Source organism: Rhinatrema bivittatum, chromosome 1 (genome assembly GCF_901001135.1).
Source record: "Rhinatrema bivittatum chromosome 1, aRhiBiv1.1, whole genome shotgun sequence".
NCBI lineage: Eukaryota > Metazoa > Chordata > Amphibia > Gymnophiona > Rhinatrematidae > Rhinatrema > Rhinatrema bivittatum.
The window spans coordinates 594796509-594812357 of record NC_042615.1 but is presented as its reverse complement, the minus strand read 5'-3'; the positions used below and the strand labels follow the sequence as shown (position 1 = coordinate 594812357).

The window sequence follows — 15849 nt, the reverse complement described above, 5'->3', positions numbered from 1 at the left end:
AGGCATACTTCACTTTCAATGCATATCCAGCATAGCTCCCTGCTTCAACGACAGGGGAGAAGAAAAACTAATACTTCACACATATCCAGCATTGCCCTCTGCTTCATGGCAGAGAGCTATGCTGCCGCTTACCCAACTAATCAAACTTAATATTTCACTTGGAAGCAGCTCCATCACTGCTCTCTACATTAATAGTGGGGGTGAAAGGGAATTAGAAAATAAGGTTACTAAGAGCCAAGAGAAACAGATAAGTATGAGAAAAAATAAGTGTGAAGCTTGCTGGGCAGACTGGATGGACCGACTGGTCTTCTTCTGCCGTCATTTCTATGTTCTATGTGAAGTCCTGCCAGCCACCAGAACCGGTGGGCTCAACCCAAGGGGGAGGTGGTCAGAAGGCCTTGCCCTGCTCTGCTCTTGACCCCTTTGCTGCTCCTGTCTGGAGAATTACCTTGCATCGGCCTGCCCAGTCATGATAAAGGTTAGAATATTTTCTGATGTGGCGAAAGCAGTTTACTGTTGTGTCAAAGAGTGGTTCAGATTGGGGATATAGTCCTCCTGAAATTCCCATGTAATTGTTTGGTTAGATTTAAATGAGGGAAGTATGTCTCTTTTTTTGAATCAGCTCAACGTTTTTCTGTCTTTTGAGTAATAAAGTTTCTTCAGGATTTGGAAGCGATGCTATACCCGGAAATTAATGGTGTCCGAGTAGTCTCGGGGCGTTCCCTGATATATTCTCCAATATAGTATAAATGAAAATCTTCTGTTTTGTTCTTTCTCTTTAATGGTGAACTTTAGCAATGGAAGAGCTTATCAGTTGGGGATGGATATTTCTTATGTTAATGTTTCATACTTTCTATTACTTTACAAGATGAATTTCTTAGTTTTGTATCTTCAAATGCAAATAAATAGGATAAAAAACCCCAAAAGACTTGTACAAGGCACTGTACTTGTTACACTGCTCTATGATAGTAACACAGGTGTGATGCAGGAAGCCAGGTTTTCCCAGATACTGATGACAAACAAATTATTCTGTGTTGGATTGCAGTCCAGGATTTCTAGCCTAGCAGCTACAACTGGATATTTGGCCAGGTAATATAATTTTCATGGTTAAGGAAAAAGCCTGAAAACTGATACATTTAAAAAAAACCAAATTATTCTGTAGGAAGGTTTAAAGAAGCAAAGGATTGTAATGTTCCTAGCCCTGTGTGAAAACCTTTATCCAGGACTGGTAAATTCTGTTTAGAAATGTTATTTTATTTTTCCAAATGGAAGACTGCTTTTGATTTCTAGTTTTCTGACCATAAGCTGGGCGGGTTGTTTTTTGTTTTGTTTTTTTTTCATTTCCTAAGCTGAGCCGCACAATATAGCTATCCATACTTGTGTAACCTGATGTGGCTGAGTCTTGAATCTTGCCACTCACCGTGGGTAGCTGCAAAAGACAAGTCACATTTTGACATTCCTTTCTTAAATATGGTCAGAAAGTAAGAGTCGAGCGGTGGCTCAAAAATGTAATACCTATGGAATGGTTCCCTGAATATCTTTTTGCAACGTATGGGGGGAAGAAAAGTCAAATACTCAGCTACTTATGGAGCCCTGCAATATTGCGAAGAAGAGAATAGAGAATTAATGTCATCCATACTCAGTGGCTCTGGAATTGAAATTTAAAAAATTGTGTATTAGATTTTTATTGTGTGTGTGTGTGTGTGTGTATACATGTGCATGTATATGTGTACGTGTGTATATATATATATATATATATATATACATACACACACACACAAGCTAGGTAGAGAGTGTATATTACAAATCAACTCCTCTTGTACCTTTCATCGTTTGAAATGACAGAAAATCTTCAGTGACGTGTACTGTGCTGTTGTGCCTCCTACTATGTATGTAACACTACCCCACCTCCCCAAACTACACTGAGTTAGACGTGCCCCTTATAGTGATATAAATAGTGGCATATTGATGCCTATGTAAAGGCTCTCTCTCCCCCTCTCCCTCCTCTGCCCGAACAGCATACGCAATAAAAAACCCTTTTCCCAATAATGCACCCGCGGTGTATTAATCAGCATATGAAGCGAAATGTGATGTGGAAGCAGGGAAATTAGCCTAACCATGTCCCTTTTTTTTTTTTAAATCACAGGCACTATTTCCGCAGTATTTATAGCATTTTGATAAATCTAGGGATTAAGTAGAAGATTAATTTGCAATAAGTTGTGGAGTACTCGTGAAAGTTTTATAGTGTGAGGTGTGGCTGTTGTGGTATGAATGGATATGATGATGAAAGATGTAAGGGGGAAATATTCTTTTGTGTTTTAGAAAAAAAACCTTTTTGTATAATATTGATGTGAAACTGTATAAAGTGATTTGGGCAATACATTTAGATTTGGTATATTAAAATTTAAAAAGACTTTGTAAAATTGTTGTTACCTTTAACAATTTAGGGGTGTTACTCAGTTCTTTATTGTGTGTGTGTGTGTGTATTTATATCTATCTATAGATCTATATATCTATAGATATAAATATACACACACACGTAATAAATAACTGATATATATATAATTGACCAAGCATGCCTAAATTGCACATTGCAAACTAGCAATTCATCTTTAAGGATCTGGTAACATGTTTGATACGCACAAGAGCACAATTTGAGTAATCTATGTTAAAACTTACCTTTTGAGTAATTTTAAGACCCACGTGCGTTTGCCGGTTCGCGCACAAGGACACGGCAATTTTAAAACATGTGCGCGTGTCTTAAAATCAGCTATTTGCGCGTACACGTGTGCACAAAGTCATATTGACACGTGCATGTGTGCGCAAATGCTGCCTTGCTCGCGCAAGTGAGGGGGATTTTACTAGGCACACGCGGCAACGCAATTACCTCTTTTCCCAGTTTGTTCCCAATTCGCCCCAGTAAAGGAGAGGACTTCCTAACCCCCCTAGCTAACTCACCTCCCTTTTACCCTATTAGCCCCGACCCTTAAAACCCTGCTGACTACCCTATTTTTTTTTTTTCACAATTTACACGCCATCCATAGCAGAAGTAAAGTTACGCAGTAGGGGACCCCGGTGCGCGCTTGTGCGCATAAAGACTTGCGTACAGACTGGCATGCCCATGCCCTGCCCCTTTCGTGTAAACAATGTTTGTGCACGTACCAGGAGATGCGCACATACTTGCACGGTTTTTAAAAATCCGCGTGGCGCACACTAGGCTGAGTCGCGCTCATGTTTCCCGGTTTTGGGGCATGTAGAGCTTTTAAAATCGACCAGTTAATGGGCAGCCTCATGTCCAAGTGTTGGTTGTACATTATTCATTCTGTATCTGAAAATTAACAATTAAATTATAACCCAATCTGTGTCCATTTGTTTCTTTAAAATGTTCTTCAGTGTATTTTTGTTATTTTGTGGCTTAAGCAGAAGTGTCAAATGACTGTATAGAGCAGTTCTGCCTTGGCATCATAATGTTCCTTTTCAGCAATAAGCAATAGCTTTTGCTATTATAACTCCCTCTAGAGTCAACAACGATTGTATAACTGAACTAACTGTAGTTGGAGTACAATTTGTGCCTTTATTGTTTCAATTTGATTTGTTGCTTAGCCAAAGGTTCTAAATGATGTACAAATTTCCAATATTAACAAAAATGAAACATTAAACATTATAATATATCATTAACTAAAGTATCCACTAAAAACATAATAACATTAAATTGAAACAACAAAAGCAGACCAATTAGTTTTAAAACCACAAAGACTAACTAATTTCTCGTCAGGTAAACAACAACAATAGATAGGACTTAACTGTGTTATATTTTCTAAATGAAATCATGGTAATGTCAAAGTTGCAGTTGGTGTTTTGCATTATGGGGACAATAGAAAAAAAAAGTGTGACACACTCAGTGAAATTTTCTCTACATCGTTCTGTAGCATCTTATATAGAAATTTAGAATAATATGTAAGTAATCCTGAGTTCTTAATATGGTTTAAATTCCATCCAGGGATAGTGGTGCCCTAATAAATAGGGAAATATTTTTATCTTGCTAATCGTGATTTGTAAGTACATGAAAATTTCTGTGAAGATTACACATTTGTAGTTTGCAAAACAACTCTGTCAAAACCTAAAATATGTATTTTCTGAAACTAAAGTGTGAAATTTGTCTTCCCTGCAAATATGACATACTCCAAGCATTTTAAATCTTCAGAGGGATAGCCGTGTTAGGCTGGTGTTGCAAAAATGAGTCAAGATGGATGGCACCTTATAGACTTTGTCACATCTGACAAAGTGGACTCTGTCCTCAAGCTCATGCCTCTGTAATTTGGTTAGTCTATAAGATGCCACCCTCCTCATCTCATTTTCTCAAAACATTTTAAGGTGCTGCATCACACTCAAAATAGTTATTGTATCCAGCAGGGATCCTTGAGCTGTAGCAAAGAATGTTTTATTTTTAAGCAGTTTTTACCCTGGAAATTCAAAACTGATTTTTTTTTTTTGATCTGGCAATTTCTTCCTGCTCCTTTTAAGTTTGCAGCTCAAGTGGAGGCAGGACTAGAATCTGGTGCCATATGTTTTCATTTGCAACTACATGGGAACTTTTCCTCCATTTTGTATTTCCTCCAGTCATTGCATCGACCGTGCTGCAATCATGGGCTATAAATGCGGCCACTAGATACAGACATTGAACAATGACTATGACTGCCCTCCTGCTACAATCCATGGGACTGTGAATGCTACCTCCACAGCATCATCAGCCTTGGGCAACCTGGGCAGTAGAAGACCCAAGCTGGGAATCGAGCCCAGATCTCCCTGAATGGTAGTGCATATCTCTTCCACTGAGTCACTGGGCTGACCTTCAGTGCTTATTTTTACAATGAATGAAATTTATAGTTCGTATAAGATTGTCATATTTTTGCCAATGATATACAGCTTGTGGCACCAGTGGAAGCAGATCCGAAGGATGTTATAGATAATGTTAACTTTTGTCTAGTAGCTTTGGGTAATATGGTTTGTTCAAAATAAGATGAGATTGAATCCAGCACAATCAGAGATTTTGTGGATTAACTGCCAAGAAAGACTGCTTCTATTATTTCCTAAAATAAGGGATTTACCACTTGTCTCAAAACATGCTGTAAGAAGTTTGGGAGTATGGCTAGCCAGCAATTTGAGTGAATCAAATGGGAATATATACGCTACATTTGATAAGATGAACATCAAGTGTAGGAAAGCATGGAAGTTCTCTTATAGTCCACACAGTGAAGCAAGAGTATATCACATTCTCATTAAATGTGATTTTATTGTAAACAAAGATCCTATAGTGAGGTTCAAACGATTGTATAGTTTGTGAGTCCCCTGACATGATGCCGAGTTTTGCCATTAGGATGCGTTGGGAGGGATGGAAAAAAGCAAAATTAACATTCAAAGGTGAATTCTAAAAGCCCTGACGTGCACCAAAACCGAGAAATATACAAATATGTTGGGCCGCTACGCACCAAGCAGATTTTAAAAGCCACTGTGCGCACAAAATTTTTTTTCATGAAAGGGGGCAAGGCATGGGCTTGGTCTGGGCGGGGCATAGGCATTCCTGGATTGGATATTTGAAACCAGCATGTAAGTGCGTGCTGGGGTGTCCTGTCGTGTAACTTTACTTCTGCTATGGATGGCATGTAAGTCATAAAACCAAAAAACCAAACAGATTGGTGGAATTTTAAAGGTCGGGACTGATGGGAGAAGGGAGGCTATTTAACTAAGGAGTTAGGAAGTCCTATCCCTTACCTGGGTGAACTGGGAAAACTGGTAATGGCATCGGCGTGTATATTTATTAAAATTCCCCCACTTACGCGGTAGAAGCAGCATTTGCGCACAAAGACGTGCTCCCCCTTAAAATTGTGCACACATGCACAAGGTCAGCCTATTTTATAACGTGCATGCATATATGCACATATGTTATAAAATGGTCGTGTTCCTGGGCGCGGGCCAACAAATGAGTGCAGTGTGCACGGGTGTGCCTGTTAAAAGTTGCCATCCCTGGCTAACTTAAAGCAGCGATTATGTATGTATATCTACAATTGTGCTTTTTTTCCATCCCTCCTGACACAGCCTACGGGCAAAACATGGAGCCATGTTGGGGAACGTGCAAACTATATAATCACTTGAACCTCACTATAGGAGCTTTGTTTACAATAAAATCACATTTAATGAGAATGTTACATACTCTTGCCTTCACTGTGTGGACTATGAAATCTTCCATGCTTTCCTGCATTTGATTTAGATAGCAACTTGACCATGAAAACTCAAATTTCCTCAGTGATATGAATAGGATTTTACTACTTTAGACAAATCTGTTAAACTACGTCCTTGTCTTTCATTAGCTGACACATTACTAGCAGCCTTGACTACTGTATCACCATTGGTTAAAGCTATTCTAGAATACAGCAGCATGATTAGTCATGCAAGCTTAACAAATAATGACTATATCACGCTGATCTTTTGCGTTACAATTTTACCTGCTACACAGCCTATTTGTACCCTGTCTATGATGCCTCTCCACTAGCAGAGGTCTCATTGGAGCACCATTCCATGCTATATATGTCAGCTCCTCATTGCATATGCAATTCAGCCTGTGGTGCTGCCTCCTAGCTATCAGGAGTCCTCGACAAACCTTGTTGCCAGCCTTGCTAAGCTCCTCCCCTTTGCCTGCACCACACCCAAGCCTCAACTCTTCATAACCTGGGTTGTTCCCTGCCTTGATGTCTTTGTATTGAGTTTGCCTAGGCTTCTTGCCCTGATCCCTTGTCTTGCCTTGTGGCCTCCAGGCCTTCTCGCTTCATGCTTTGTGGCCTTTGGACCTTCTTGCTCCTTGCCTTACCTTGTAACCTCTGGGCCTTCTTGCCCTTTGCCTTGCTTTGTGGCCTACCTAGACCTTCTCTGTCTCTGTGGCCTATCTAGGCTTTTCCTGCTCTATGGCCTATCCAGGCCTTCTTACCTCAGTGTGTGTTTGGACCTTTATGTTCTGTGTTCCTTGTTCGTGTGTCCTGTCCTGGTCTTGCCCTGCCTCAGCCCGTATCTTGCCCCCGTCCTTGTTCTATCTGTCCTTGCCTGCACTCAAGCCCCAGTTCCAGGCCTTGCCTACATTCAAGATCTAGTTCTTGTCCTTATCTCATTCTATTACAGTAACAGCTCCTGCCCTTGCTAGCACTTGCCAAGATGCACCTGTGCCGCAGACAAGCCCTACTGGCCCCCAGATCCCAAGGGCTCAACCCACAGGGGGAAAGGGCTGGGTAGGCGGAAGACCGGCCCTAGTTCTGTCTTGCTGTCTCATGGCACTCCCCAGATGGTATTCCCAGCCAGCCCTAACTTTTTGGATCATTCTATTTAAACTTCTATCACTGATGTTTAAATGTATTCACCGTGGACTACCAGCCTACTTGGCTAGTGTAATAAAATCTCATGAACCAGCAAGATCTTTTACACTCATCCCAGAGAGCTCTTGTAGCACTTCTGGGCCTTAAGGAATTTGGTCTTTCAATTACAAGATGCGCAGCCTTTAGATATTTTAACTTAAAAATATGGCATGAAGTCCCACTGCATGTAAGATTGGAAATTCAAATTACCAATTTAAAAAAGCAGTAAAAATGTGGCTTTCTACCCAATGGTAATGGCAGATTCTGTGAGTGAGTTAAGTTTTCCTGAGTGGTAATCTGTTCGGGTTATTTTATTAAAGAAATGTGTAACTGTTTAAGATACGGTTGTGATGTGGGATTGTATTTTATAGGGGTGTTGTGGGTGGGTTTGAGGGAGGCTTTATATGTTATACCTATTTAATTATTGTGCCATGCTTCGGTTGTTTTGTAGATGAGTAGTGTGTAATTAAGTTTTACTAAATAACAGTAGAATGGCCCTCTTTGTTCTCCACTTACCCCCTCTCTCTCTCTGTCTTGATATTCATTTAGAAGTGAATTAGGTTAGAGCTGCTGTGGCTTACTCCAGTTGACTTCATGACAACATAATCATATCCTGGAGCTGAAGAGCTCCAGCACTATTTTTACCAAAAGCAGATGAATCTAATGCGACAGGGCAGTAAAAGTAACCAGCAATTACTGTAAATACAAAGTAAAATAAATGTTACTGTACTGGGGAAGCCGTTTTCTTCTATTATGTTTTCTGTGTGACACATACGATGGAATTGGTGAGGAAACCAGCCATCCAGCTGGCCTACTGCATGATATTCAGTAGGTCATAGAGAGGTCCTGTTTGCTAATGTGAACACACGTAAAGAACCCAGCAACTGTATGGCCTGAATTTCTTTACAAGAGGTAGGGGCAGAAGAACACATCGGTTCTGTAATGAGTGACAGGCTAGCAAGGCTATATTGGAATGCAGTAAGAAGGATCACATTTCATGCAAACTGACAGCACATATGCTGTTCAATGAATGCACTTACAGGCATATACATGAGTATGGCCATTATCTTAACCTGGTCTTTTCTCCTAGTTGTGCCACCTCAGGCTTCCCTAGCTTTACTTTCCCCTTTCTGTTCATCATTTGATATCTTTCACACTCAACCACTCCTTTTTTCTATCTTAACCACTCTCCATCGGCGCCTTTAGAATTTCCAGGTTTGGGAGGAGCTAAATTAAAATGGCTGACTTGTGATTCCTGGCTCAACAGAGCTCCACGTTTTAGGCTTTTCCATTATAGACCGAAAAAAGAAAGATCTCTTCAAATTCTTCTATATCTGCCCTTCCAGTTCGCCCTCTTGATCAGCATGTACAATTTCTGGATTGGTTTGGAACGTGTGGGGAAGTGCCGGCAGGGTGGAGGTGTCTGTGTTGATGTTGGCATCTGAGCTTAGGAGGGAGATCCCCCTTCCTTTCCCCTGCAAACACTGTAATACTCAGCAGCCTGTGATGATTCACCTTCCTCTCTGCTGGTTGAGGCAGCCATGGCAGCAGATGTTTCATCAGAGACTGAGATGACTGCTGGCGCTTTGGTGGTCCCTACTCTATCACAGGGAATGCAGCAAAGGGCTGCAGCAGAGAACAAAAGTGCCATCAGATAAGGAGGTATTTTTGCAGCCCTCACAGACTGTTATCAAACTTTGAAAATTAGAAGCCAGTGAGGGTAGGCCCAGAGGGGTCTCTGGGAAAACTTTATGCTATTGTTAAATTGAGTACTCCAACGACTCCAAATCCTGTCAGTTTTTCTTTCTCCATTGCTTGGTCTACCGCCATATGTGTCCTTGAGGCAGGTATGTGCAGCGGGGGCTAGAATGGAGAGTTCACTGACAGGATGTGCTACTTATCCTCACAAGATGTTGTGATCAAAATGATGAGTGGTTGGTTGTTTGCAGGGCTCTTTTTTCCAGAGGGTACTCACCGGTATTGAATACTGGCACCTTTTCCTCCACCTGCTTCATTAGCCCTGAGGTCTTTAAAAAAAAAATATATATATATATTCATTCTGCATGTGAGTATTGGCACCTTTTTTTTCACAGAGAGAAAGCAATGGTTGTTTGGGGGAAGGAATTTTCACATTTACAAGCCCTCAATGCTTTCCTTAGAGATAATGTGGCACTTCAAAGTAAAATGGGAATTTTGGAGAATGCTACAAAGAAGAAGAATTTATGGATTTACTGATTTTCCAATAAAACAAATCGGAAGGCGGTCCCATGTAGCCAAGGCAAAAAAAACAGAGACAACCTTATACCGTGGAAAGATTTATTAATCAATGTAATACAGAGCCCGACTCCGGCCGAGTTTCGCCAATTAAGGCTGCATCAGGGGATGACTTCTGATGACAAAAGGAACTACATAAGTATACTCTTTGTAGTAATATTATCAAGTCAGATTTCAATCTCAAACCTGCATACAAATCTCTTCATTTCGCAAATTAACATTATAAGGACCTGTCTCATTGCGGTAGAGAGGTTGTGAAATAAAAGGCAAAATACACATTGGTTTACTTTTGCCTTACCCCTGCACACTTCTGAGCGAGAGATGCTGTTAATTCGCGAAATGAAGAGATTTGTATGCAGGTTTGAGATTGAAATCTGACTTGATAATATTACTACAAAGAGTATACTTATGTAGTTCCTTTTGTCATCAGAAGTCATCCCCTGATGCAGCCTTAATTGGCGAAACTCGGCCGGAGTCGGGCTCTGTATTACATTGATTAATAAATCTTTCCATGGTATAAGGCTGTCTCTTTACTGATTTTCCTAAATCACCTACAGTACTGCCATTAGATATGATGAAAAAAATATTTTTTTAAAATGTTGAAATATCCAGTTGTAACGTTTCCATCTATTGCAAAGGTTTATTATGTGTCCTTTTATTAAGGGAAGACAACTGAGGGGGTCTGCAAGATGCTGATCTCAGTGTGGATAGCTTGGAGTTGAGTCCTCCTCAGAAGAGACTTCAAGAGTGACTTTGCTTGTTGTTGGTTTACTTTAGAGTCAGATGGGAGTTGGTTGGTGGGGGTCTTTTTTTTACAATAAGGGTGCTGTGTTTTATAATGATAAGGTGAAAGTTTACACCCTTTTTTAAACTCTTTATTTATAAGAGAGTTTTGGTAAAATAAAGTGACAGTAATACTTGCCCTTACAGAAATAATACATACATAAAATAAATACATTGTCTACAACAAGCTAAATTGCCAAAAGCACATTTAATGTCAAAATACAGACACACAATCAAACATAATTGACTGGAAAATGGTAGACCCTAAGAAAGCTGTCAGGTTAATGTCTGTCTTCAAAAGCACAGTAAAAAAGCCAAGTTTTTATTGCTTTTCAAAACTTTAGGAAGTCTTTTTCAAAACTGGAGAATAAGGGATTAACAATTTGGAAAGGTAGAATAGAATACCAAAAGGGAAGGCACAAAATGTTAGGCAAAGTATTTTAAAGTTAATGCGACAGGCAACAGGAAGCCATTGCAAACTTTTCAAGTTGGGGAGGGGGGGGGGGGGTGTCATGTGAACATATGTCTTCACTGCCTCATTTTGAGAAATAGGTAGTCCCAATAACAGCGCTTTACTATAGTTGATCCTTGAAATGACAAAAGCATGGATGAACAGTTTTAAATTGGGAAGATCTAAAAAATGGTCGTAACCAGCAGACGCAGAGACAAATTTAAGGTTTTGCTGCTGTTGCACCCCAGACCCACTCACCCCCACCCCAGTACTAAGGTCAAAGGCAAAGCCCCACAGTGCGGCAGCTCAGGAGTTCATTCTGTGGCAAAAATTGGAAAATTCTGAAGCACAATGGTAAACATTTCCATCTTTTATATTATGTTACAAAAATTAAGTAATTTTCCAACCTTGCCTGTGTCTGTATAATTTATTTTTTTATTGGGAGTCGAAATCTCAGGGATGGGCAGAAGAGAAGGAGTGGGTGAGAGGACTAGAAGTGGGAAGAAGAAAAGAGGAGGACTAGAGATAGGGTGAGGAGAAGGTAAAAGGAATGGGGAGAGAGGAGTATGAGAAGGAAAGAAGATGGGATGGAGGAGGAGAGGTAGAATGGTCAGGGAATGGGGAGGATGGGAGATGGGGAAGATCGAGGAAAAGGGGAAATCAGAAATCTGGGAGAGGAAGGGAGGTTCTGGGTTTGAGCAAGGGGGAGAGAGAGTAGGATATGTTGGGGGAGGGGGGAGTTCCATGAACTGGAGAGAAGGAAGAGGAGGGAAGGGAGAATTTAGGATCTGGGAAATCAGAACCTGAATTGTGAGGTTGGGAGGGAGGGGGAGAGGAAGCAGGTATCCCTATTGTGCTCAGGTCCTGCTCCGCCCTTGCATTCCCTCTCTAACCTTAATCTGGCGCACACACACACACACCCCTCCTTTCTCTCTCACACACACACACACACACATATCCCTCCTTTCTCACACACACACACAAACACCCCTCCTTTCTCACACACACCCCTCCTTTCTCACACACACACACATCCCTCCTTTCTCACACACACACACACACACATCCCTCCTTTCTCACACACACACACACACACCCCTCCTTACACACACACATCCCTCCTTTCTCACACACACACACACACATCCCTCCTTACACACACACACACACACACATCCCTCCTTTCTCACACACACAAACACTGCCCTCATCCCCCAGCCTTTCTTCTTACCCCTTAATGACCCTCGTTTAGCTCCTCCTAATTTAACAAAATAATCCCCTTTGTTCTGTGTGCTCCAGGTTCACTCCCCTCTCATCCTGTTCCCTGCATGCTGCCTGGAAAGGGAGGGGCTGGATCAAGCAGCGGAGAGCTAGTCTCTGCTGAATGAGATTCGGCACAAATGGAAGGCTAAAGTACATCTTCTGTCAGCCTGCTGCCCTAGGCACAGGCCTAGTGTACCTAACTAATGACATAGCCAGGCCTGATATATTGGAGAAAAAAGAATGATTTTTTTTTAATTATAACCAAAATATATGAAACCATAGGTAACTTAGCATCAAAGTAAACTCCCAATGAAGTTAGTGTCCTTTAATGAAATGGAGGTACTGAACATCTCAGGAACCAAAGTTCATTCAGGGCAATGCTGGTAGATCAATAAAGCTTTAGATTTCTCTGGATTGATTTTCAAAACCCCCGCGCAACTTGTAAAATTGACAAGTGAAGTAACTGTTCTTAAATTGGTCTGTATATTGTCCACCGTAAAATGGTCTGAAACCACAGTCCTGAATAATAGTTGCCAAAGGAGAAAGAAAAATATTAAAAAGAAGAGATCATATGGATCCTTGAGGACCCCCAAATGAGAGTGGTAGGGAATCAGACAACTCATCACCCCACTCAGCTTGGAAAGACCTTTCAGATAGAAATAAAGGTAATCAGTTCAAAGCCATGTCTCCAAGGCCAATTTCTACCACTCAGTTAAGAAGTAGACTGTAGTTGACAGTGTCAAAGGCCACACAGATCAATGAGTGCGCCTTCCCATCATCAGCCTGATGTGTAATGTCATTCCACAGGGCAAGTAATGATGATTCTGTGCTATGACCTTTTCTGAAACTGGATTAAGAACATTAGTTTTAGTAACAAAGTAATTTAATTGATTGAAAACTACTTTCTCTATAATTTTGGAAAGGACAGTGAAATTAGAAACTGTTCTATAATTAAATAATATAGAGCAATCTAGAAATTGGTTTTTCCAAATAGGACATACCCCAGCAACTTTCAGTTGTTTGGGCAAGGAGCCAGATAATAGGGAATAATTAACAATAATAAATATAGGTTTAGCTAGGCCTAGACTGTCATACTTCAAGAACTGAGAGTGCATGGGAGTCGAACTGAGAAGTTATGAGATGGAGGGATTTCAATAGCAGATTAATATCCAGAGCAGAATTTACATTGAAAGAAGACAAATTACTGCACAGAGGCCCAGCTGATATTTGAGAGATGGGAGAACCTCTAGAGCAGGGGTCGGGAACCTTTTTGGCTGAGAGAGCCATGAACGCCACATATTTTAAAATGTAATTCCATGAGAGCCATACTAACTACAACCCCCCCACCCTCCTGACTCCCCCAAGACCTACCAAATTAATTTACTACAACCCCCTACTCTCCTGACGCCCCCAAGACCTGCCAAATTAATTTACTACAACCCCTCATCCTCCTAACCCCCCCCCACCCCAAGACCTGCCAAAAGTCCCTGGTGATCTAGCGGGGGTCCAGGGCTCGCAGACAAATCTTTAATAAAAAAGTAAAAATCTAACAAAACCCCCCACCCTCCTGATGCCCCCCCAAGACCTCCAAAATTAATTTACTACAATCCACCACCCTCCTGATGCCCCCCCCAAGACCTCCAAAATTAATTTACTATAACCCCCCACCCTCCTGACCTCCCCCCCAAGACCTGCCAAAAGTCCCTGATGGTCCAGCGGGGGTCCGGGAGCGATCTCCTGGACTTGGGCTGTCGGCTGCCAGTAGTCAAAATGGCGCCGAAGGCCCTTTGCCCTCACTATGTCACTGGGGTTGACCAATGGCGGCGGTAGCCCCTGTGACATAGTAAGGGCAAAGGGCTGTCGGCGCCATTTTGACTACTGGCAGCCGACAGCTCAAGTCCAGGAGATCGCTCCTGGACTGCTCCTGGACCCCCGCTGGACCACCAGGGACTTTTGGCAGGTCTTGGGGGGGTCAGGAGGGTGGGGGTTGTAGTAAATTAATTTTGGAGGTCTTGGGGGGCGTCAGGAGGGTGGGGGATTTTGTTAGATTTTTACTTTTTTATTAAAGATTTGTCTGCGAGCCAGATGCAGCCATCAAAAGAGCCATATCTGACTCCTGAGCCATAGGTTCCTGACCCCTGCTCTAGAGTTAAAATCTGATGAAAATTCCCTACACATAGCTTTAATTTTCTCCAAGAAGAAAATCGCAAATTTATTAGCAAAACAGGAGGAACTCTCTGATGCAAGAAGAGCAGGCTGATTAAAAAAACTGAGCAGTCATCTCAAATAATTGTTTAGGGCGATTGTCTGCAAGTTTAATCTCATGGGTCAAATATTTATTTTTTAGAGACAATATTTCTAAATGATAATTTTTATTAGCAATCAACCTCTCTTTCCTGTTTTCAGCAGACTTATTCTTGTGCCACACGCGATCAAAGTGCTGTACTTGTCTTTTTAGATTATGCAGGCCAGGATGATACCAAGGATGGGAAAAGTGATGACAAATAACATGAGGATTTAATAGAGCAAGTAAATTAATGACAATGTTAAGCATGGAATTCCAGCAATTCACTTGCTGGTCAAGAGTTATATTTTCAAATTCAGTAGAGAAAGAGGCTAAATTGGAGGCAAATAAGCCTATATCTATCTTGTTTAAGGTTTCTAGAATAAATTATTCTATTAAGCTGATGAGGTATAGGCAGTTCACAGTTAAAATGAAATAAAATCAAAGAATGGTCAGTCCATGGGAAGGTGGAAGTGGAGATCGAATCTGCAATTAATAGATTTTAATAATAACAATAATAAGTACATTTGTGCTAGAAGAAAAAATTCAAATCTAATGTATGACCAGGCTCATGGGTGGGGCAGCTAACCCATTAGGCCAGGCCCAGGTCATTAGCTAATTGTCAGCATGAACACTGAAATCGCCCAGGATGATCAAATTTTGGTAATGCGTAGATACAGTACACCAGCAATGATGTCCATAAGGGGGGGCTAGGAGAATTGGACTAAAAGACAATCCACAAGCCTGAAAGATCTCAATAAGAGTTCTTTAAGATGCAAGCTCTTATGAAATAAGATTACCACCCCCTACCTCCCTCTTGTAGAAAAAAAGAATAATCTGTCAGACAGGATTGGGTAAGAAAGAAAACACCACCCAGTTTTCAACCACGTTTCAGTGAACAACAGAGCACAAAGTTTAAATGAAGTAATTAATATATATGTAATTAGATTTAGAGCTGAGTGACCAAACTTTCAGAAGGCCGCAAGAAGTAAGAGTCTAATAAAGAGTGCGCTACTGACGATAAAGGATCCCTCTAAAAAGTTAGCATAGGGAGTATTATAGTGAGTGTGGGATCGAAAGCCTAAGTTTCCAAGGCAACTGTTACCCCAAAAGAGGGGGATAAGAGAATGATATAGGGGAAAAGAGCAAGAATAAAACAAAGTGAGTAGGGCTAGCACTTTCAATGTTTCCTTTGGGTGGAACCTCCTCTACACTGCTGTCTCTCTTTACACTCATTCGTTTGGCAGTCTTATCTCGCTCCAGGGTTTCCTTTATCACCTTTGTGCTGACAGATATTGCTGCACCTGAACTCCCACCCAGCATCCACACCCATATCTCAGCTTGCCTGTCTGGCATTGCTGCTTGGATGTTTAGACGCTGCCTGAAACTTAACA

General features: G+C 41.2%; 1 long non-coding RNA gene across 1 annotated transcript in view; it reads left to right on the top strand.

Annotated features, from left to right (window-relative positions):
* The first annotated feature begins 323 nt into the window (after positions 1–323).
* LOC115100684 overlaps positions 324–15849 on the top strand; it is a 41884-nt gene continuing 26358 nt past the window's right edge. Inside the window, exon 1 of the long non-coding RNA XR_003859169.1 lies at positions 324–4813. This is a non-coding gene — a long non-coding RNA (uncharacterized LOC115100684). The remainder of the gene's footprint in view (positions 4814–15849) is intronic.